The sequence below is a fragment of the Corvus kubaryi genome, unplaced genomic scaffold (genome assembly GCF_017639235.1).
Source record: "Corvus kubaryi isolate FWS band 111438036 unplaced genomic scaffold, C.kubaryi_AGA036_p1.0 65175, whole genome shotgun sequence".
NCBI lineage: Eukaryota > Metazoa > Chordata > Aves > Passeriformes > Corvidae > Corvus > Corvus kubaryi.
Genome location: NW_024581816.1, coordinates 1 through 24,704, shown reverse-complemented (window position 1 = coordinate 24,704; position 24,704 = coordinate 1). Strand labels below are relative to the sequence as shown.

Here is a 24,704-nt window from a genome sequence, read left to right as displayed (position 1 = left end):
ATCATTTTCACCAGTTCATGCCACATTGTGTTATCTTCACAACTTTCTATTATTTATCTGAATCAAGCTAATCAGAACAACAAAATTAAAAACAAATTCCTACTCACTGATTATGCAAATCTGTTGTCAAGACAATTGCAGAATGAAGAACAGCAGAAACTACAATGCAACATCAAAATTAATTTACTTAATAGCATGTCAAGAGCAGCCTCAACGACTGTGTTACAAAGGGCAATAATGCCAAAGCAAGCGCCCATGCAAAGGCACTACAAAGTGCAGTGACCAGCCTGGCAGTCCTTAGCACTTGGCACCAGGAGGGGGTGTGGGAGTGGGAAGCCACCAGAGATCAGAGATAATGATGAGAGTAATCCAGAGAAATCACTCAAGAGAGCAACTTGGAAAGGGAAGAACTTCATGATAACCTTATCAAATTGTTTTGAAGTTATACAAAGTATTTATCACCTAGAGCCTGAAGTAATTTATGTTTTAAAAATGGTATTTGGCCACTACCATGCTGGGGTTAGTTTTGTAAAAAATATTCATTATTCCATAGATGGCAATTCAATGCACTTTCTTTTTCAGCAGGAGTTTTGTATTTTATCTGTCCTCTGCAGCCACCAAAGCTTCAAGCAGTATATAAGACTTGAGCCAGGTCATAACATTTCACAGTGGTCCAGACACTGAACAAGCATGATGGAAATCTTCACAGCCTTTGGAAAAGTTAGGAACTCCTGAGCTCAGGGCACACCAAACCAGAGGATATTCTGGTTTTTTTTTTTGCTTTACATGTGCTGGGTCATCTATATTGACCCATTTGAATGTTGGGAAAGGTAAAATAGGGCAAAAGAAATTGGCCTGTATTTGGAGTTGATCTCATTTTACTTTGTCTGTTACAACCTTAAACTAATCCTTCAATAGTTTCACACAGAGATATGTATCAATGCCAAGCAAAAGACACAGTAAAATCAGTAGTGACAGTAAAAAACAGCTGATTAAAAACAAACAAACAAACAATTAAAAAACAAAAAACAAAAACAACAAAAAAACCACCAAAAAAACTATGTAAATTTAGACCCAAGAGGGTTGCAAAATTACTTGGTTCCTAAGAATTGTTAGGTCACGACATGAAAAGAGGAGAAGTGTTTAGCTTTTGATTGCAAATATGCTATAAAAAACCTAATTGGGGCAAATGGTGATCATTTGAATCTTCAAATACAGACAAATAACAGCACTGATAATCCAGGTTGGGAATCCTGGGTGAGATGAATACGGGAAGTCTGATTACAGCTACACAAACAAATAAATCGTCTCTGGGATTGAAGTCTTCCAAAGAAGGATCTTAGAAACCGCAGAAGTTCAAAAAAAGTACACAGGCTGTAGAAGTGTACAACGTTGGCTCTATCTTTTTGTAATCTGTTAAACAAGAAAAACCATACCTCAATTAATGCCACAAGTAGTATATGTATATTCCTAGGCACATCCTATGGCATCATGCACAATGCCACATACTCCACATCTATACGCTCCAAATGAACGCCACTACTCAGAGTAGTGTTGGTAACAAATTGTTCTTAACCTATTGTACCAAACACACATGAATAGCAAAAACTGGAGCACATGCTTCCTAAGGAAAACAGCAAAACCTAGGAAAGTTTAGCTTGGCAGAAACCTAGGGACAGATAGCATCAGACACAAACCAGACCTGACAGCCCATCCTGTAAGTAGAAGGAAAACAGAGTGTCTTCATGCTTTCAAACAGTACAAAAACCACCACTACCAATACCCCCAAACATCTGACACTAAATGCTCTTCAAAAGCTTCGAAACTGGACTTTAGAATCAATATTACCAATCAATAGCTTCCACATTCTCTACACTCTATTGTTGGACTGTGTTTTCACTTGTTCTGTTCTTATCCTTTTTCACTGGACTTACACTGAATAACATGGGGGTGATGGAAAAAGCTCACAGAAAGGTAATCAGACAAGCAGAGAGGCGGCAGATTCAAAAACTCAGTGGTGGGTACATACGTTCTTGAAGAATCTTAATGGAGAAGTGACTGCACCTATAAGTACAAGTTTCCAGGTAACCAACCTGAAGGAAGCAATTCATACACTGGAGGGCAGGACTACCACTCAGATGAACTTTGACAAGCTGGAAGGCCAACAACAGTGCCATGAAGTTCATGAAAGAGAAACAAATGGTCCTGCATAAAGGATGGAATCCCATGTAACAGTACAGCATCTCCTCAGAAAGGATCTGGGGGCGTGGTGGACACAAAGTTGTGATCAGCAGTGCATTGCTGTGGTGACAATGGCCAAACACTCATTTCACTGCACTAACAAGAGAGCTACTAGTAGAACAAGGAAACTATTGAAGTGATTAGTCCCTCTTATTCAGTACTCCTTAAGCTTATATCAAGTAGAGTGGTTGATTTTGGGCCACCAGGACAAGACATGACAAGATTTTTGAAGCAAGACCACCAGAGGGCCACAAAAATGGTTGGTCAGAAGATTAAAGCACATATTATACAAGCAGAAGGTGAAGGAATTTGGTTTGTTTAGCATGGAGAAGAGATGGTCTAGGGAGGATGTATTTCACAGAATCACTAAGGTTGGAAAAGACCTCCAAGATTAGAAGTCCAACCTTTGACCAAGCACCACCATGTCAACTAGACCACAGCACTAAGTGACACATTCAGTCATTTCTTGAACACTTCCAGGGATGACTCTCTTCCAATGCTTAACAACCCTGTCAGTGAAAAAATTCTTCCTGGTGCCCACCTGAACCTCCCCTGGCACACTTTGAGACTGTTGTGCCCTTGTCCTCTCACTGGCTGCCTGGAAGAAGGGATTGATCCGCACCTTGCTATACCCCCATCAGGCAGTTGTAGAGAGCAACAAGGTCACCCCGAGCCTCCTTTTCTCCAGGCTAAACAGCCCCAGCTCCCTCAGCTGCTCCTTATATAACTGACCCCCCAGACCCTTCACTCTGTCGACCTCCTTCAGACACGCTACAGCCCCTTGATGTCATTCTTGCAGGCAGTGGCCCAGAACCAAACACAGGATTTGAGGTGTGACCTCACCAGTGCCGAGTACAGAGGGACAATCACTGCCCTGGTCCTGCTGGCCACACTATTGCTGATACAGGCCAGGATGCCATTGGCCTTCTTGGCCGCCTAGGCACAGCTGGCTCATGTTCAGTTGCTGTTGACCAGTACTCCCAGGTCGTTTTCTGCTGAGCAGCTTTCCAGCCACTCTGCCCCCAGCCTGTAGCATGGCTGTTGCAGACTTTTACTTCTTTAAGGGGATTATAGTAAACACATCACCAGGCTCTTGCCAGACACATGCAGCAACCAGACACAGGCAACAGTGACAAGTTGCAACAAAGTAAATTCCAACTGAACAAAAGGTAAAAGAACAAACACAAACAACAAAAACAGTAACGAAATAAAAAAAAAAGAAAACAACTCCAAAATCAAACAACACATCGAGGGTAGTGAAACACTGGAACAGGTTGTACACACAGAATCTCCATTCTTGAAGATTTTAAAATTCATCTTCACATCTGATCTAACACTGAAGCTAGACCTGCTTGGAGTAGACCTCCAGAGGTTTCTTTTAACCTATTTTTACCATGATCCTAGAACTGATGAGTTCTGAATATTTTTTCAAGTCTTTATACCATTGCTATTGATTAGATCAGAGGCTATCAAACTCTCTGATCATGATGATTACATAAAGACATGTTTCACTTTATGTAAATGCTTGTATTTTATCAGCCTGAATTTCTCTAGTTTATTCCTTTACCTGATCTGACTGATTTAGCAATCCCACGCTTCTGTACAAGAGATTAGCATGGCATCTAGGCTATTATGCATATGGATTATTTACGGGATAAAGAACTAGTTTGGCTGATTACAGTGTTTAAAAATAAACTATTCCTTCATTTTCATGTAAAATTACTTCAAAGAAGTCCCTTTTATGCCTTTAACAACTTTTATAGGAATAAGACCCTATTTTATTTTCTTTGTTTAGGATCCTGATACCAATATGGTGACAATTGCATTCCACTGCATGTTTTAGCTCTCCAGGCATACTGCCCTGTTCCTCTGTGAGTTACAGGCAATCCTTGCTCTCTGAAGGCACCCTGCCCAGATGCCTGGACTTCTGTTCCAGGAGAAACTGCATTATTTCTTTTCCAGCATAATCACCAAAGTTTTTAAAATTTTCTCCATTTTTCTATTACAAATGGCCTGGTCCTTTTTTATATTGATTTTTCTTCTCTGTTTGTGTTCAGCTTCAGTCTTTAAGCTAACTCTTTTCTTCTTCTCACTGGTTTTTGCATTCCTTGCCAACACTCCCAATGGTTTATCACCCACCATGACTACTGTGCTATTCCACTTCCTCCCATGCAAATGACTTCTGTCCATAAAACAATAAACTGTAAGTAAAAACCCTGGAGCGTTAGGGCAGGATTAGAACTACTATGAGCTTTCTAATGTCATAGTTTTGCTTTGCCACCCTCTGCAGCAGCATAAGGAAGATGTAAGATTAAACTGACTTTCTACCTTACTAACTTTGACCTGCTTCAGGGCTTACTGTTATTATTTGTAAAGCTCAATGTGACAGCAAAACAAATCCTCAGAGAAGGTAGGTCTTCTCCAAGGACAGCAAGAGAAGTAGAGCTGAAGTTTAGTAACAGACCCTGACTCTTCAGTCTTACAAGCTTAGGCCAGTGTAATTCTAATTTACTTCTCAGCTATCCAAGCACAAAGATTTACTATGTCTAGAATGGAAAAGGGTAATTCCATTCACAGTAGCAGCTCTTGAGGCCTGACTTCACATTTTCAGCATATCTAATATATCAGACAGAACCATGGACTGATGTTTTTTACCTTGATTTCCCAGTGCTTATCTGCAGAGTAATTTTGCTGTGGAAAGAGCAACATAATCTTGCTGCAGATGGAAGATGCCTAATTATACATATATTTGTATGGTTTAAAGGCATGCAAAAAGTAAGGAAGTTTTAACAACATGGTCTCAAAACGTGAAACTTCTAAAAATGTCCTAGACATTGAAGCACTAAGAAAGCCTTTTCTGGTTCTGACAACATCCTCAGCTTCTAGTCTCCCTTTCTTATCTGATTAGATCCGGCTCTGTTGGGCAACGTGCCAAGATGCCAGCAATAGCTGCAGAGGTGTCAGTGCAGTGACACACACCACTTCTTGGGCAGTCTATCTACATGCTGAGAGATCTGAACTCTTCTCCAGCATTTTATTCATAGAGTTCTCTGGTTCCCCATCTATATGCCTCTGAACTAGTTCTCCCTCCCAGAGTTGTGAGAACACACATCATCCTAGGCACTAGGAACAGATGGAGAACCAGCATGATAAATCATTAGATTTACACTTGTCCAAAATGGTCTAAAAGAGCAGACATCTATTCCCTTTCTTTTCTCCTACTTGCATTGGAAAAACTATTCTGGTGAACAATTTTCTCTTTTGATTTTCCTTGCCTTGTAAGAGAGACTTGTTTCTCAATCCACACGTAGACCATCAGTGCAGCATATCCAAGAAAAGACTCCATCATTTTGCAATTATTCTGGAATTTCTGAATTAATTACGATACTAGATCTGAATATTGCCATGAGTGGTTATTAAAAGGCTGGTCCTTAGCAAGTTACTAAGGGATTCAAAAGTTATCTAACAAAGCAAGATGGGCTTTTCTTTTAAGACAACCTAGCACATGCAAATGAATACCTATAGGATTTTTTTTTCTTGTCATGAAACTAACAAGACAGAAGCTTGATTTTCTGCACACTTGAGACACACAGTTTGCTACACTAACTGAATGTGGACAGACTTTAAAATAAATAGGAATTACATCAACATTGCAAATTCAGCTTAAATACAGGGATGTTCATAAACAAAAATTCTAGTATTCTAGCAGACAGTACACTGATTAGTCAAATAATTCACTTATTTCTGCTACTATTAAGTATTAAAGAAAAAAAAAAACCCAGCATGGGCTAAAAAAAATTTGAACTCAAGGACTGCAAACCGTTGAGATTTGCACATTTTCTCTCACAGATGATTCTGTGGCAGCAGCAGTTAACTTTAATAGCTTTTGAATATTTCCTCTTTTATTACATCTTTTATTACAAAGAAGAGAACTAGTAAAATAATTAGGCAATTCATTCCTTTTCTGGCTACCCTACAGAAATACCACAGTTTCAGGAAATTCCCAACAGATTCATATTGTTCCTTACGAAAGAGAAAAGCAATTAGTAATGAAAATGTTAGTTTTAAGGAGTATCATTATGATCTTATTCTTCTAATTTCTGGTATGAATAGCTCATCTTTTGAATGAAGTAAAGGTTTTCATAATGAAATTATAGTCTAAAAATCACCTGTTTGAAAACAAATAGGTAAGGAACATGTATTTCAGGATAACATTGTAGTATGGGCAAGTATAGGTAGGGAAAGAGTATAGAACCAGTAAAACAAACAATCTCACTGGTAAAAATACCATTAATGGGTTGACATATGGGTTAATGCACTATGGAGTTGCCAGAGGTGTATTTTGAAAGATGGGTACAAAATGCAATAGTTCTGGGAGTCTTCAATTACACCAATACTTGATACCAAAAAAAAAAGGTAAGAGATCGACATGGCACATAAGCTGAATTTTGGATAGTATCATACACAGATGCTTGGGTTGCCCACAGGAAAAGATTAAATTCTTGACTTGGTCAAGACAGATAGTTTCACATCTTGCAGTTGAGAAGCCACTTTTAGTGATCATTCTGTCCTTAAATCCAAGATCGCCACAGAAAGCAAAATATCTGCCAGTTAGGAGCCACATTAAAAGAGAAAATATGTAAAAAAAATATCAATAAGTTTGTTTAAAGCCAAAAGTAAACTATTCATATACAGTAGGGAAACTAACTGTTGGAAGTGTATGATGAATGCCCAGAGTCAAGGCAGTGTATCAAGAAAAGTTTGACACAAAAAAGGAGGGAAAAGGAAGCTGCTACTAATAAAAAGCACATTTTCTGAAAGTTGAAATAATCTTCAAGTGAAGAAAATATAGAAGCATAAATGCTGACAGGTTAAACATAAGAAGACAAGACAGCACAATATGATTTTAAGGGACAAATAGCCCAAGGCATTGAAGCAACCAACAAATATTTCTCCAAATGCATCAGGAGCAAGAATCTGCCTGGAGAGTCTGTAAAACCACTGGGTGGATCAGGATATAAAAGGGTTTGTTGGAAAGAAACCAAATGAATCCCTCATGAAATTCTTTACTATTTCATGGGAAATTCTCACGCTAAGAAATCACTGGGGGAGTCTTATCAGAGGATCTGCCTGAAACTGAAGTGATTAGGTCGTGAAACAAACTGACAAAACAACCTGTAGCAAATTGAAGATCAGATGGTGTTTTTCTCGATAGTTCTGACAAACTAAGAAATACACAGCTTAAAACAGATGTAGTACCTGAAAACTGTAAGACATTGAATGCAATTCCAGTTTCAGGGAGATTGAGAAGACTACAGAGGAGCAAGCCAGATAGTCGTATCAGGCAAATTATCACAGCCTCTAACATAAACATGAACAAGTTGTCTAGAAGGTTTCCTCATGGATAAATTCTTTCTTAAATAGGAAGTCAAATTGAGAAATGAATGGTAAATTCTCCCAGCTGAAGGTGTCCGCCAGTGAAATTCTGGTTCCATGTTCCACACTGTTTGATACATATAAAAGGACTTGAAACAAAGAACGAGCAACAGGGTAACAAAGTCAGGCAGCAATGAAGTTATGCAGGACAGTAGGGCTGAAGGGCAACGCACTTGACCCTTCCATACTATCAGTGGTTTGCCATTTGCTTTGTTGTTGCTTCTTGACACAGAGTTTTGGGGCCTGACATTACCTAGAAGAGAGGCCGAGTGCCTCAGCCATTCCTGTGCCATTTTTTATGAACTTGCTGGTCCTAATCAGCAGCAGAGCTTATCTTTCTTGTACTTCTACTTGCTAACATGCAGAAACTCTTATGTTATTATCTCTTGCTACTTTGAGTTCCAGCTGAGCCTTTGCCTTCCTAATTGAATCTCTGCACACTGAAGCAGTACCTCTATATTCCGCTTTGGAAGTTTGTCCCCTTTTGCACTGCTCTACTGCTCCTTTTCTCATTTGGGCTCTCTTAGTAGCTTGGTGCCTTTCCAAGTGATTTCTTTTTATGTCTGCTCCTTTTCCTGCTTAGGGGGATAGGCTGCTCTTTTGTACTTCAAGAAGCAGCTGCACTGGGAAATCTCCCAACATTCCTGAGCTTCTTTGCCCTCCAAGACAGGTTCCCATTGGATCCTTCCTAGAAGTTCCCTGACTGAGTTGAAATCTGCTTTTCTCAAGTTCAGGTCTTTATTTGATCACTTGTGTTCCTCAAGCCCTTGACCTCTATGCTCTCACAGTCTCTGCAGCTGCTGTTGATGTTTTATCTTCCAACAGGTCTTTATTAGTAAACATTCAGTCCAGGAGTGCACTATTCCTAGTTGGCCCATCCATGACCACATGAAGAAGCTGTCCTCAACGCACCCAGGAAATGTCCCAGATTGTTATGCACCACTGCGCTGTTTTCCCAGTACCAGAATGGTTGAATTCCCTTTTGAGGACCAAAGCCTGAGGCCTCTTGGAAATGAAGGCTTGATGTACCTCTTCTTCCTCATCCAGGTCCATAGCAGACACCATAGGATTTCTCTCAGTAGCTCTGATTTTGACCTAGAAGCACTCGACTGACTTGAAAACAAATGAAAGATGATGATTCTTTACATAATAGGCATGCTTTTGATGGTTACTAAGTACACCATAACTTCACTGGGTCATGGAGACCTGAAAACAGGTGGCTTTTGAGTATTAGAAGACAGTATCACATACTATGGCCCTGTTCTTACTCTTTTCCCAGCATATAACTTGAGGTCATCAGTGAAGACAGTTCATCCAACCAACAATGGCTGTTCTTACCAGTGAAACACACATTTATTGCCACCAAACAGATACCAGAAAACATAGCGTGTCAGGTTTTTCTACAGAAAAATAAATTTTCATCCATAAAACATCCAGATTGGGAATCCAGGCTATTCTTTCAACACAACACTACATAGATTTTGCTATTGAGTTCTCAAACATTCAAACAGAAAGATTCCAGATTTGTACTACTCATTGTAGTAGTGCAGTAGTAGTTCAATGAATAGAACAGAATAATTAAATATGTGGACTGGATGTGTGGTTATGCCTCTGGGAGATCAAACACACAAGCAACACTTGCTGCACTCCAGAATTACCATGCCTTACTAAGACAATTGTGCTGTTTCCACAATTACAGCACAGATTTCAGTTCAAAGACTACTCAGTTGCCATCAAGAGATGTTGAGGAAACTGTCAGTAGACTAAAGCAGAGAGAAGCATCTCTACAGGGATGTTCCTTACAGAAGGAATATCAAAATTACTGCTATGATACAATTACAAAACAAGAGCCATAGGAATCATTGTTACTTTCATTGATTCAGCAGAAAGAAAAAAGAGGGAAGAGACAGTGAGTAGAAATAATGAATGAATCAATCTGCTGCATTACTTCAACCAGAATATTTCATTGACAGTATTGTGAAAGTAATCTGAAATTCAAGTCTTTATTACAGCAAAACACAGCCATCAAAACCACATCTATCCCTGTGGAACTGGGTTCCTGCTAGGAACCTTCTAGCAGTGTTGGTAACAGGTCCAAGACCTGTCTCATACAATGCATATTACTAAAGCCCCTGATCCCAAATGCAGAACAAGCAGGGAGGAGTAGCAGCTCCCTTTTCAGGAGAAGAAAAAGATTCATGATGTCACAGTATTGAAAAGGAAAGGCAAAGTAAGTGAAAACAAGCCATGCCTGCAGAATTTTAAACTCAGTGTTTCAAGTAAATTTAATGGCAGAGGGGGAATTCAAATTAATTTCCAGACATGGTTTCTGAGTTGTGGTTTAGAGCCATACTGTTCTTCCCCCTGCCCCCCATCTTAAAGCTGACATCTCTTCCCCCAGTGGGAACTTGGACTGGGTAAAATGAGGGATCTCTCCTTCCCACACCTGGCAGCAGCTGAACAACACACATATTTCCTCTTCTGTGACTCCAGGCACTGTTTCCATGGCAGCAACAGGAAAGTCATTCCAAACTGGTCAGGGAGGGAGGGAATGAGAATCACCCCTCTCACCTCCCTGGACAAGGCATTCTGAGAAACCAGGGACAAGAGTGAAGATGACTGCACAGCCTGGGAGGGACTGAGGGTCCTGGCAGCACCATGCAGCCTGAAAACCTCTCTTCATGTCTGGTGAGAGCTGCTGTGGTTCAAGCCCATGGGATGGCGTGGATGGAGTGCCCAGTTTTGCTGGTAAGTGGGAGCAGATCTGCGATGGCCAGAGAGCATTTGTCTCTCCTGTCCTCCAAGAGCCCACTGACTGTACAGCAGATGGATTTCTGGCCTTTCTATGGATGAGGGGAAGTAGAGATAAGTAACTGCCATGAACTGAAGCAGCACAAAGAGACTTTGTTTTTACTTCACAGATCAAAATACCAAACCCATGGTACCAAAGTTTTAGCTGGATTTTTCAGCATGTCAGTACTGTGCATGTGTTGGGATTATTTGTCAAAGCCATATGATTTGCACAGCCAAATGTCTCAAAGATGGAAATGAGATGTGATGTGACACTTCTGAATGATCCTTGCTAGCCTGAAATAATGAGAATCTGGAATTGCAATCTCTGCTTGCACAACATAACTAAGATGCAAGATTACTCTGTCTGTTTCCAACCCCCAACATGCTCACAAACCAGGATGTAATGCATCAGCACTAGACATATGCCCTAACCATGCATGGCAGGCAGCTTTACAGGATCACAGAAGGGTGGAGATGGGCAGGGGCCTCTGGAGGTCACCCTGTTCAACTCACAGAGGGCGACCCTGAGCAAGTTGTCCAGGACCATGCCAGGTAGCTTTTGAATATCTCTAAGGGAGAAGACCCTACAACCTCTCTGGGCAACCTGTTCCAGTGTTCAGGCACTCTCCCAGTAACAGTGTGCCCTCCCGGTGTTCATACAGCACCTTCCATATTCCAGTTTGAGTCCATTGCCTCTGGTCCTGTCCTTGGGCACCACTGAAGAGAATCTGACTCCCTCTTCTTTGCATCCTCTGTTCAGGTGTTTGTACATATTGATGACTTCTCCCCCCCAAGCCTTCCTTATCCCAGGCTGAACAGTCTCAGCTCTCAGCCTTTCCTCAAAGGACAGATGTTCCAGTCCCTTCATCATCTTGGTGGCTCTTCAGCGGACGTCCTCCAATATGTCCATATCTGTCTGGAACTAAGAAGCCCAGAACTGGAGCCAGTGCTTGAGGTGTGGCCCTACCAGTGCTGAGCAGGGGAGAAAGATCACCTACCTTGACCTGCTGGCAACACTCTTCCTCCTCCTCCTAAGGCAGCCAAGGACACTGGCTGTCTTCTTTGCCACAAGGGCACATTTCTGGCTCCTCTTCAACTTGGTGTCCACTAGGATGCCTCAGGGCCTTTTTGGCAAAGCTGCTTGTCAGCTGGGTTGACCCCAGCATATACTGGTGCATGAACTTACTGGGCATAGCCCTATCTGAAACTAACCTTATCAAGGTTACTGAGGCAAACACGTCATCCCAGAAGCAGAAAAATTTGACCAGACAGTTGTCAGGAACACTGTACTAGGCAACTTTTTTGGTGCCATCAAAATGACTCTCCCTCTAAGAACACTTCTGCAGTAAAAGGGAGATTTTCTAGAATTTTTCTCCATCTGACCAGTGTGAGAGGTGTAACATCTTCCTAGTGTGCCTGAGGGCTAGGAATGGATAGGATGTCCAATTATACCAATAGGAGAGAATATTGTTTTATTTTCTGAATTGATCGTAGATGGCCCAGCTTGTTTTACCTGACAAAGTTCATTCCTCTCAGTTCACAGATGCTCCAATTTAAATAGCCTGTGCCATACAAAACACTAACTTTCCCTACTCTGAGAGCTTCACTGGATATACTCCTGAGAAGCCTCTTTGCTGAGTAAGTCTGGCTCCTTGGATTCAGACCCTTTCGAGGAGAGTCTCATCAGACTGGAATACACAAGTACCAGAAACATTTGCAATGCTAAACTGCAAGAATACAAGAAAAGCTACTTAACTTTCTGGACTTGTTCTGTTGTCTATTCCTTGTGTATTTTACATTATCCAATCATGTGACAAGTAAAATGTGGTATCAAACTGATTTAGCAAGAGCTGAAAATTTATAGAGCAAGATTCTCACTGGCTTAAAAAAGGAAGAGTACTTATTTAGTGTACCGAAGTCAGGATTTTTAAGCCAAATTTCACCACTACTGAAGCTTTCTTATTATTGTGTTACTTTCCCATTCCTAAAGCTTGATTTCTATTTAGTACAGACTGGTTTTTCTTATTACATGGCTGGCAAAGTGTGTATCCTTTCCAAAAGCAAAGTCACTGAAATTAGAATGAAAGAAATAATTTAATGGGATGCACTCTACTTCATTTCCTCAAACAAGAGACTGCATTGACCAGGAAAGACATTTCTCTGGCTCATATCCAATGCAGAGAAAAGCCAGAAAGAGAGAAACAGAGAGAGAGAAATACAGCATACCCTCCCTTGAATACATTCATGAAAAGTGGGCAGAAACCTTGCAACAATATTTGGGATGTCTTTGACAGCATCATCGGAATATAAAGTGTCTCTAACCACTTTTCATGTCTTTTTTTTTGAAGAGCAAACTCCTCCAACAGTGTAATACCACTTAAAGAGGAGGAATTTGAAAATTAAACCCTTATAAATCAGTTTCCTTCTCTTTAAGCGCTTCACAAACACTGCAAACAGTTTCTACCTTTTTTTCTTCCAGCTCACTTTTCATACAGGAGAAGGGCAGGGAGCCCTTTCAGACTCAGTACTCACATAAGGTACAGCCTCTATGGACAATCCTAACTGCTTTATGAAGTTTGGCAACTTGCTGATTGCTAGGACTGGACAGAGGGGAACATAACCTCCTGGAGGTAACCCAAAGTGGATAGGTTTGGGGTTTTTTAGGATTTTACTTTCCTTTCCTGAATTTACAGAACTTATCTCTCAATCCAGTGACACAGGTTTTGTACCTGCTAGCAAATTTTCTTCACACCACTGCTTTGGGCACGTTTGGTGCCATGCTGGACTATCACTTTCCTACGAAGACAGGATGACAGGTGCCTCCACAGCAACTGAGTACACATGGCTCTGGATACAGTACTTCATGTAAATAACTTGCAACTAAGTGATCCCTAAAAAAATACAGTTACAATCCCACTAAAATGGAGACTACAAAATTATTTACAGCGAAACAAGCTTAAGCTTGAGAAGCAGTCATGTGAGAAATAACACTGAAAATAATGGTTAGCATAAAAACTATGTGACCTTAATTACAATTTCAAATATTTCTAAATGAGAAAGCTTTGGATAACTCAGACAACTGTAACCACTAAAAAATGCTAACTTTTTAATGACAATGACTGTATGCAAATGATCTAATTACAAACACCAACACACAATGCCGTGTTGAAAAACAGGGAGAAACATTTTGAGCAGCTTAGGAAGAAGAAAAAATTACACTTTGAAAGTATTACTATGCACATGGAATAATGAGGCCTCATAATAAATGCTGCATCTTATTTACTAAAATTTTGCTGTTTGATTCAGATGTTAATTTCATGCTGCATTAAATGAATAAGAGATAAAGCCCCTTTTCTTTAAATGCTCACATCAGCTTCAAAATTATAGTTTGATACATTTTTGAATTAATCTTACAAAGCACTGAATTTAAATTTGCAAGCTGTGTTGATCTAGAATTTTAAGGAGTTCTAGTAGTGGGAATGAAAAGAGACAGGAGCAGATAATAGACACAGGATGCTCTACTCATGCCAACAGGATCTCCTGATTACAGAATAGCTGGATACACCACCACTTTTAATTATACATAAATGGATCTGAAGAACAATGACTCATAAGTTAATCATCTGTCTAAATATTTTTAGTAATTATTGATATATTTTAGTATTCCACAGATCAAGTTTAGTCAACATTTTATTTCAGTAATTTCAGGATTAACTATACTTCTGTCACACACAGCAGAAAACAAAAATCAAAAGTTATTCAGTCAGATAAACCTAGAGGCTTCTTTTTTTTTTAAGGGTGATACTTCAAAAGTGTGCAATTTATCTTCTTCTGTCTGTGAAGGTCTGAAGTATCCAGTCTCACTGCAAGAATACCCTGCTGTATGTCAAAACAATAGAGCAATTCATCCCCCTGTAGCCAAACCTAGCACTTCAATATGTTTGGAAAGAAAGAGTAGGGGGGAAAAAAAAAGGTTGAAAAAAAGGTAAAAAATCCTGCAGCTAAGGCTGCAAAATATGGCTGCTGCAACAGGTGAACTGTTCTGCAAGATTAGCAGCCTGCCATAAAATCCTTCTTTGTAAGAGAGCAAACCACAACATGACAGTAGATAAACTCCATTACAGTGAATTTAAGTACATGTAACCATGTAGACAGAATAAGCCAAACATCTGCCCATGTTTTTTTCTATACTTTGTTGATGTTGCTATCATCTGGACACATTATCCACATGTCCCCTGAAACCATGTACTGCAATTTCCATCAAATGGTATTACACCTGCTGAAGAGGGCAGAACTGATCGACTACAGCTTCTCCTGCTGTTGAGCTCAGCCAACAAGCTGTTTCTGAATCCTGCTCATGTTTTGGTAAACTGAGCCAAATTGATTTTGTTTTTAAACTGATTTTTTTAAAAATTAGTTTTCAAACTAACTAAAAAAACCCCTGTTTTTCAAAGTTATATTGTGCCTTACTGATGCATGCTTCAAGATTTCAACTAAAATCAGTATGAGGCAAATGACAAAAATCATAATGAACATTAATTGCTTTATATATTAAAAAAAAATTATGTCATGATACAAAGATACCCTGAAACAATAAGGACAGTGCTGCCAAACAATCCCAGAAACATTTTCAATCCCTTCACAATGCTTGTATTTCAATTTTTTCCAAATTCCTTTTCAAATATACTGATTTTTAGATGGAAGAGTGTGTTAGGTTCTTTTAATAAACATACTCTGCCATTCAGAAAAATCAATCATAACAAGCCAACTTCCCAAGCCTCAAACCTGCATCTGATTTCTCCCTTCCAATAACAAAATGGCTAATTATTCTTTTAAAGCATTCCACAAATATTAAAAAAATAGACATTTAAAGGAAGAAAAGAGAGGAATCTACACAAGTAGATTGTGTAAGAGCTTGGAGAATGTACCTATGTCCAAATAGGAATCTCACTGATTTTATGGACAGCTGTTTTATAAGAGTCAGTACTAATTAAAACATAGGTTCTGTCTCTTTCCTGTCTTAAAAATGTTAAAAGATAACATTAGGAGGCTGTGGCACAGTAAGAAGTTTAATCATAAGGACTTTTAGAGTTTGTCTAAACAGATATCCAGAGTCTATCTGGAGGTCACAGCCAACCAGGCAGTTTCTTTATCTACTCATCCTGCAGCTGTGTCCCAGCCACTCCTACTGTACAACTTACTAACCCAAGGAAGTTATTTCCAGAAACAAGTGTCTGGACGCTGCCTTTACATTTATCCAAGCTTATTTCCATTTTAAGGCATTATAACACAGATGCCAAAGAACTAAAAGTAAGAATAGGAAAACAGTTGAGATTACTGCTGCCAGACTTTCCAAGTTGAAGCCATGCAGTAGCCCCTGAACACACTACAAAAGGAAGCAGCATAAAGATATACTGACAGTCAAATAATGTCATAGATTTTAAGTATGCAAAACTGTGACTGATAGCAGGGCACTAACTAATAGTAGGATTCAATAATATCTGAAATTTTAAAATAAACTAGCAAATAAATCCCATTTTGTTTGGAAAAAGCAAATCAGGAATATGCAAAACCCACTTTAATCTTCATGCATATATAGACAAAATGAAGCCTTATTCAGATGGCTGCATTCCTGTTTTAGAACAAATGAGTCCACTTATAGATAATACTGCATTTACCACAGCCATACATGCAATTTCTAACCATTTCAGTAACTCAAAAAGAACTCAGAATTTCATTATCTTTTCAGACACACAATTCCTAATGAAAAACATTAAAAATGGTTCAATACATAAAATCGGACAAGAAAGTTACGCCCCTAACTCAGAGAACTCTTCGAGAATGCAGTAAGACCCATACATAACACATCAGTACAGAATAGCAGGAGGGAACACAGAGCAAAAGTTTGGGAGAAGAAAGAAGGCTGTGCAGCACTGCTGGAATCACTGTTGTACTTGTTTTCTCCCAATGTACCAATTCCTCCTGGGGAAAAAAGCAAAGAAAAAGTAACGACAAAGAAAGACCGCGTTTCTGAAAGTTGTGTAAGCCACGGGAGACACCTCTCAGAGCCAGGAGACCCAATGGAAGTAAGGACATCCTGCAGCCTGCCAGAACAGACACCCTCCCAGCTGCCCGAGACTTCCTCAACCATCTGAGATCAACCATGAAAACACTTTCAAGCACATGAACACTTAAACAACCCCAATCTGATTTTAACATCACCTGGCTCCCAGAAACACTGGCTGCTTAGCACACTAACCAAACTTGTCAAGTTGCTTCTGGATTTTACTCTCTAGAAAAGCACAGAAGTGCAAACTCAAGTCAGGGATGTCAAGATTTTTCAGCTCAGATGCTGCCAACTTACTAGCCTGGAATGTGATCATCCAGGTAGTAACAGAAACAGCCTCGAGTTGCACTGTAAGGGGCTGTCCTCCACTTGTGAGCACTTGCAAGCGACAGGCGGCTGCTTTGTAACTTGTCTACAAATCATAGCAAAGGCTTACACTCCAAAGTATGTCGAATTTTGCTACTATTTAAAACAGTAAGCATCTTATCCTGTAAAACACCTCCACTTCTGTCTTCATGTTAGCAGTGCAGGAACATGGATGACAAAGGAGCCACAGCCAAATTTATTCCCTCTATTTTTCCTCAAACATCACCAAGCACGTTCACAAGGCTGAGATGCCTTGTGTCTTTCCAGATGGCAAGGCTATAAATATAGTTTCTCATACTTGAAGTAGACTCCCGCTGTTTCCAGAATATTAGTTCAGGTAACATTTTCTGCAAAGAGATAAATTCACATGTGTAATGCATGTGCTCTGAAGCAATGCTATTGTGTCTGTGTGCAAGTCATCACCAACACATGAATAAACTGACAACATTTGAAAAAAAAAATCCTGTCATGATAGGCTAAAAAAGAGAGCATAAAGATACAAGTGTGAAGAAGCTGTTATCACAGGAGCTTATCCATTAAAGGAAATCCTGTAACTTTTAAGGAATGTTTTCAGGTAATCCACCACATAGTGTACTGCCATAGTCCACAGGAAAAAGATGTCCAAATGAAAAACATCATCAGCACCTTTTAAGACTTCATTTGTTGTTTCCCCCTTCTTACCTGCCTCCCTGAAGCTGTGACTTAGTGTTGTTAGCTCTTCAGCATAGAACTCCAGCTACCAAGCAAATGAAGTTCTGGTCTACTCCATCAACTGAATCAAGGAGCATGTGTCTGATTTACAGCAAGTTCTCACTGTACAAAATTTACAGTATGAGCCATGCAGCTCCTACAATATTAGAAATAACTTATTTATGATGTGCTGCACAGGTTCATTATGAAAACGTAATACTAATTTAAAAATATACTTTAAACTACTATTAAACGCAGTGAAAATAACAGATTGTCAAAGTAAAAGGTACTGTGAAAATAACAGTTTGATAGGAATAATGTTGTGTGAAACACCACTCTTCAAAGACAGGCAACTTGTGCAAAGAGCACTGAGAGAGTACATAGATGCATATTCCAGATAATGTTCCCATTTAAATACAGAGCTAATTTGGACATGGCTAATTTTGATATCATTGTTTACGTAATTCAGTACTGGATGTGTATGTACATGGGCTTTAAAACAATCGCAGAAGCTTGTTTAAGAGGGGCAACGGCACTTGAAAAACCCCACTTATAGGTGTACTAAAAAAATAAATAACTTTTTTTTTTGGTGGTAAATATTTATTAGAAATAAAGTACACAGGGTACCCAGAGCAATTACAACATTACAGTTGACAAGCGAACAAGGTACTTATTTCATCTCTGAAACAAAATTAAAGCAGTGGTCATAAAAACAAACAGACAAAAAAAATCCACCAAACAACAACAAACCCAAAAAACCAAACCAAACCCATGGATTGCCAGCACATCAGGAGAGTAGTAATGGGAGAATGGAGGTATAACCTGACTGCCTCAAAAGTGGATCCAAGACATATCTAAAGCCTAACTCCTACGACAAAAATGACTGAGAAATCTATACACACTCTTATACTAGTGCTGAAGGAAACTTTACACCTCTGTAAATGCAAATACATTTCATATTTTGGTCTGAATACACAGTCTTTGTTATTTGTGATGAAAATTACAAATCATTGCTGGACAAGAGCTTACAGGTTTACAGTGACCTGAGGCAGAACAAAACTCATGAAGAAGGACATATGATTAACACTGGGGTTACTCAATACTCATATGTAGCATTAATCTCACATGGGAACAATTATATTAAAATAAAATTGCTCTAAATTCTTTTCTGTATATTTGTTCAATTAACAGATTAGGGAACGCAAGCTATTCATCAGATCCTAGCACCAGCAAATCATTCACTGGAAATGACTTTTTAGGCATCTGTGCTTGGTTAAAACTAAACCTAAAACACATCAGTGTTTGAAACTTTATGTATGTCAAGCACACACCCTTCCAGTGCAATGTCTAACCTTATGGCTCTTTAAAAGGGAACAAATATGGTGAGGATGCTTTAAAATTATTTAGGAAAGCCCAAGGGCTTTTGCAGTTTATATATGACTTTCTTTCCTCTTTTAATTACATCCTTCCGAGCTCGTGCTTTCAAATACAATTTACGCAGATTAAGCCGGTGACATTTCACCTCCTCCACAGGATATGCCAAGATGTGGTGTAGTTTACTATGGCTGCAGTTACTTAAAGCAGTCGTGTAACAGTTTCAGCAAGAGCACAACAAAACACAGGGATTCTACCAGCTCAGGCAAGTCTTCCACAACTTCAACGGTATCATAAGGCAACCCAACACAGACTTACCTCCTAATAAGTAAGCCAAGTTCCACTAATTTCAGCAGATCTTGATACCTCATTTTAAACCATCTGAGAACTTCTGGTTTTGACTGAGTATCATCAATTTCATTAGAAAAAAAATACTAGAGACAAATCACTAAAAATATTTCCTCTAACTCATCAGCCACGAACCTCCCTCCCTGATGGCTTGGAATTTCACATGAGAACTGAGGAGCATCTCTCTCCCCAGCTAATGGCAGGGACTGAGCTGACAGGAGCTTTTTTGCAGGACTTTACGCATGTGACTGAGTATCAATTAGGTGGGAATTATTTAAAAAGAGTCATAGCCCAGCAGCATAGGGCTGTGAACACATAATGGCTTTGAATGCCACAGAAAGACAGACAATGAAAAACAACAGAGCCACTGCGCAGACTGAAGTGGAGAAAAGGAGCACAGACCAAGGACAAAGATGAAAACCCGCTCCTCACAGAAAGTTGTCACGGAGCCATTTGCACGCTTGACTCTCAATTTGAAATTTGACTGTTCAATTTTTATCACATAAAAAGCTAATTGAGACAGTCAACTGTAGAACCAAAAGAAATCTAACCTGAAATCAGGGCAGGGCAGACATGTAGCACTGTAACCTTAAAAAAAAATAAATTTAAAAAAAATTGCAAAACAGTTTATTGGGGTTTGGAGGGGTTTGTTTGTTTGTTTAAAAAATCTCTGCTATCCTTCTATTTTAATTCTTTGTCTTTTTTTATTGAAAATTAACCACATCTTGCATTAGAAGAATATTTTAGGTTTTCTAAGTTAGTTTCCAGCAACAGGCTGACTTTTTCATTGCTTAAAGGCCATCTTGTGACAACTAACAGTTTCAACACCCTTAAAAGATAAAAGCATGATTAGAAGGTTCATGCGAGACTGGGCTCAGCAATAAAATACTGATCCTTCTGAAGATGGCCATTAAACTAACAGCAAAAAAACTACCAGTGTGTAATACTACCTCTTCACTTTTATATTGTTTTCTACATTTCAGTCAACAACACCCCTCTGATATTATTCACGATGCAGTCATTTTAATTCTCTACGCAAGAGACTTGCATCAGGTTTTGGCATGTCCCTTTTGCACATTCATGGACTCTGTCAGCTAAGGAAAGTTGAAAGAGTTGGAAATACAGAAAAGCAAACACGAACTTATCAGACTTCAGATTAACTGCAGATTCCACCTGTGCAGTGGGTTCACGAAATAGAAATGAGCAACTGCACAACCAAGGCTGTAGAAGAGATTCTGCTACTTATATGTAGCCTGGTGGGCCATGCAGTAGGCTGGACAAGCAGCCTGCCTTTTTCCCACCACGGCAACCAACATCTTCTTCGAGCCATTGTGCATGCAAACATCACAAGGAACGGGTACATATTCCAGATGAAATAGCCCTGAGCATCTGCCAGAACAAGAACCTGTATGTACTAGAAAGCAAAGGCATCTTCTGCCCTCAGATTCCAAATTGACTGCTTGGTACCACTCCACATGTACATATCTTTACACAACACTTGCACAAAGCTAAGAGAATGGCAATAATCGGTATTAATTTATTTATTACACAATCAAAATATCTCAAACACATGGTGCGCATCTGTTCAGTCATAATACTATTTAGAAGAACTCAAGTTTTCTTTAAAAAAAAAAAAAAAAAATCATTATTCATTACTACCAGGAAAACTGATGCCAGCACTAGAAAAAAAAGCAAAAACATCTGAGTGTCTGGTGATCACCAAACAATTTAATGTAATTGCTCAACAGTTCAAAAAGATAATATTTCTCTGGCTATAGTTTTAGAAGAAAATGTCAATAAATGCTTATTGCAGTCTCAATAGACTTTTACAGACTCCCTTAGCACAACAGAGAGAGGTGTCCCAACTCTGAGCTTCTCTGGCAGCTGCTAAAGCTGTGAAAGTTATTTGGCTTCAACATGTTTCATTCCACTGAGAATAAAACTTTTAGAACTGGTCTTAACCCAGGTTCTGATTTGCTCCACTGTGCTGTGATCTAACGAAGGATACCTGGCTGTGCGCACTGTCATTAGAAAATGTTAGACACAGGGTGCACTAAGTAGAGCCTTGCTTCAACTACTGACATGCAATTGTGTTTCCACTTACTTTTTTCTTCCTAAAACTGCACATTTTTGTAGCATTCAACACTGACAGAGATGTTTTTCATGTTTTTCACAGCTGGGAGGACAAAGTTCCTCCAGTTCCTCCTTTAATTTTCAGGTTAGCTTTTTCAAAAGCCAATTACTGGCATGAGCATTCTGAGAATGCCATTATAAAGGCCTTGATCTCTGGCAGAAAGTATTCATAATAGCATGAACCCCATGCTAAGGGTCTTCTGAAAGGATCTCTCTGGATCTTAAAATTAAAGAGTTCAATTTGTCATTAAAATATCTACAACATCGGGAAAAGGGGGAAGAGGGGGGAAAGGGGGGAAAGGGGGGAAGGTCCCCCACAAACAATAACCTCTTTCATGTACAGATTTAAATGTAGGGATAGTAGCTTCCATCAAAGGCATTACATACTCTGCCATCTGAATGACCCGCCCAGTGTCAGTATTTTAAATCTAGTGCATCCTGACAGATCAAGGCTTTCCATTTGCTGTTACCTCTGCCTCTCATTGTAAGTTAAAGCAAGTACCTAGTTATTTAAAATACAGATATATGTACAGTTTGCATACTTGCATACACACAAATGCAAGCACATCAGTAGCATGGACCCAGACATGGAAGACCTTAAAACGTGCGGAGAGAGTGTATCATGGTACAAAGAAGTGTGTGAAGAACTTCTACATTAGTAGGTTATTAGGATGAATTTTTACCAGTGACAGAAAGCTGGTTTATCACATCTCTCAGCCACTTCAGATTCAGCAAATAAAACACTAAACATGCGTTTTTTTCAGAAAAAGAAGAAAAATTAAATTATACCTTCTGCTTACAGTTATCTTAAAGAAGAAATGCCTAAGCTACCGAAGATTAATAGTTAGTATAGAAACAACTCTTATCTGTATAATAAAATCGCCAAAGTAATTCCAACTTTGCCTTGGACTTCCAAAATGCAAGATGTACACATGGTTGAATTAGCTCAGTTACTCAGAGATCAGTGGAGTAATACCAAAGATAGATTTGGCCCATTATCTACCTGCACAGCACAAATGAATAATGCAAATGTGTATGCAAAGGACCATGAAGTATCTCAGCTTAGCAGTGCATTTAAAATGTATCACTAACTTTCAGCTTCTTGAAATATTTATCAACCGCAGGAGGTTCCACTGAGAGCACACTCTATTAGGAACTTCACTGAATTTTTATTTCTACACCTGACTCAGAGGACTTTAGAAAAGGAGGCTGGAATTAACTGCTGTAACAACTTCAGGTACTGCTCTGACACCACAGGCTTCACGAGCACTTCATGAGTGTTTCTAAGTCACTTTAATGTTCTTCCTACAGTTGAGACCAGCTGGGGCCTTTATGCAGCACATCTTAGGAGGGAGAGGAAGAAGATAGCCAGTTTCTGCACATGACTTCAGAAGCCACTAAAATTACATTGTCTGCAATTAGAAATCTACTGAAAGAATCCACAGTAATGAGCATGCTTTAAGACACCACAATCAACTGAAAAATACCACGTAACAAGCAGTCTTACTAAAATCAGTCTAGTTGATACAAACTAGTTAAAATGACTAGTTGGATCAAGTAGGAACAAGCTTGGATCAACTGCACACAGCACTTAAACTACTAAGCACTAGTCAAATATTAAATTGGTTTTACTAAACTCTTTTTGGAAAAAAATTTGATCTTGAAGTAATTACAGTAGTTCTATTGGTCTACTAAAGATGGGTACATCTGAAGAAAGATTTTTTTTAAAGATGAATAGATTACCAGAAGAAGAAAAAAGGGAAAAAAACCCCTGAAACCCACACCACAAAGCCCCCCAGCACTTAGCTTAACATTGAGTAGTTACAACATTTTGATCTAGACAATCTCTTGTTTCCTATTTTAACTGATAAAAACGAACTATATCAGAAAAAAAGTTCCCTCAAAGTCATGAGTTTTATTCATTATGGACTTTGGGAGGATACGTGTTTCTCCTTTGATCTCACAAATGCAGTCACCTAGTAAACAGTATTACTCCACAAAAACACATTCCTGCAGTGTTTTGAGTCAGGAATAATACAGAAAAACAATATGCTCTAAAAGCTTTGTTGCTGTTGTTGGTAGAGAGTACTAGACATAGGGAAGGGTGGTTTGTTTTTATATTTTATGTATTTCACTTAATTCAGCTAAAAGATCAAACCACTGAACTGTTACTTCAACAAGTACACAGACCTGTGTCAAAGAAGGATGTCGGGACTTTTTCCACACAACTTACTCTCACGTGAAATTCATTTATTTAATCCCTTGAATAGTCAGCTACATTTCCCTGGGACTTGGGCAGCACCAGATGAAACCAGCAGGTCATAACCATGCATTATTTTTACTATCTGTAATGAATTTCAAATTAGCTGACACATTAAAAAAAAAAAAAAATCTTCCTGAAAAGCTCAGCAAAGTCTGAAAGGCTCAATATAATTACAAAAAATGCAAATCCCGTTCTCACCTACTTAAAACTGTGATCGGAAAAGAGATATCACTACAGCTGATGTGGTACTTTACTGAGAACATTTTCTAGGGTGAAAGCACAAAGCAACAGGTCTGCAAACTCAAAAGCACGCATCTACAGAAATACATTTTTGCACAAGGAAGAGCGGCTGGTTGAATTATTTTAACTCAGTGAAATTACTGATTTTCTTAAAGCTTTGCTTTAGACGGGTTGCATCAACAAATAACCGCGGTCAAATCAAGTGTTGCTGAATAAGAACACGAGGCATTTGGGGGAAATAAGGTACTGAAGAGTAACATTTACTTTCTTGCCTTTAATGTGAACTCTTAAAATCTGGCCAATTATACTACCTTTTTACTCTTGGGTAAGAGACTTACAGCATTTTGAAGTCGAAAAACATCCGTAAGACATTCGAAGGTGACGTTTTAAAACAAGTCATAAACCTTTCTACGAAAGCTCCCATTCCATCTCACACAAGCGATCCATCTTTAAGGCTTTACCTTTTGTCGCCCACTTGTAAATTAATCTCCTGAATCACTTCAGCTGCGCCCTGGGAAGCCTCCTCACCGCCGAGCCGACTTTCCCTCCTCTCCGGAGCGGCAGCTCAAGCAGCTCTACTCTTTTTCTTTCTAATTCCCTCTCTCTTTCCTTTTAACACTTCCAGAAAGAAACTTGGAAACACCCGCGGCCGGCCATTCCCCGTGCGCGGGCGGAACGCGGCGGCAGCGGCGGCCGACAACAACAGCAGCCCGCGCCGCCGCGCGCTGAGGCGGGGCGGGGGCGGGGCGGGGG

The 24,704-nt window shown here is 39.4% G+C and overlaps 1 long non-coding RNA gene across 1 annotated transcript in view; it reads right to left on the bottom strand.

Moving 5' to 3' along the window:
• LOC121673089 overlaps positions 1 to 24,679 on the bottom strand; it is a 28,216-nt gene extending 3,537 nt beyond the window's left edge. Inside the window, exon 1 of the long non-coding RNA XR_006019134.1 lies at positions 24,413 to 24,679. This is a non-coding gene — a long non-coding RNA (uncharacterized LOC121673089). The remainder of the gene's footprint in view (positions 1 to 24,412) is intronic.
• Positions 24,680 to 24,704: the final 25 nt, after the last annotated feature.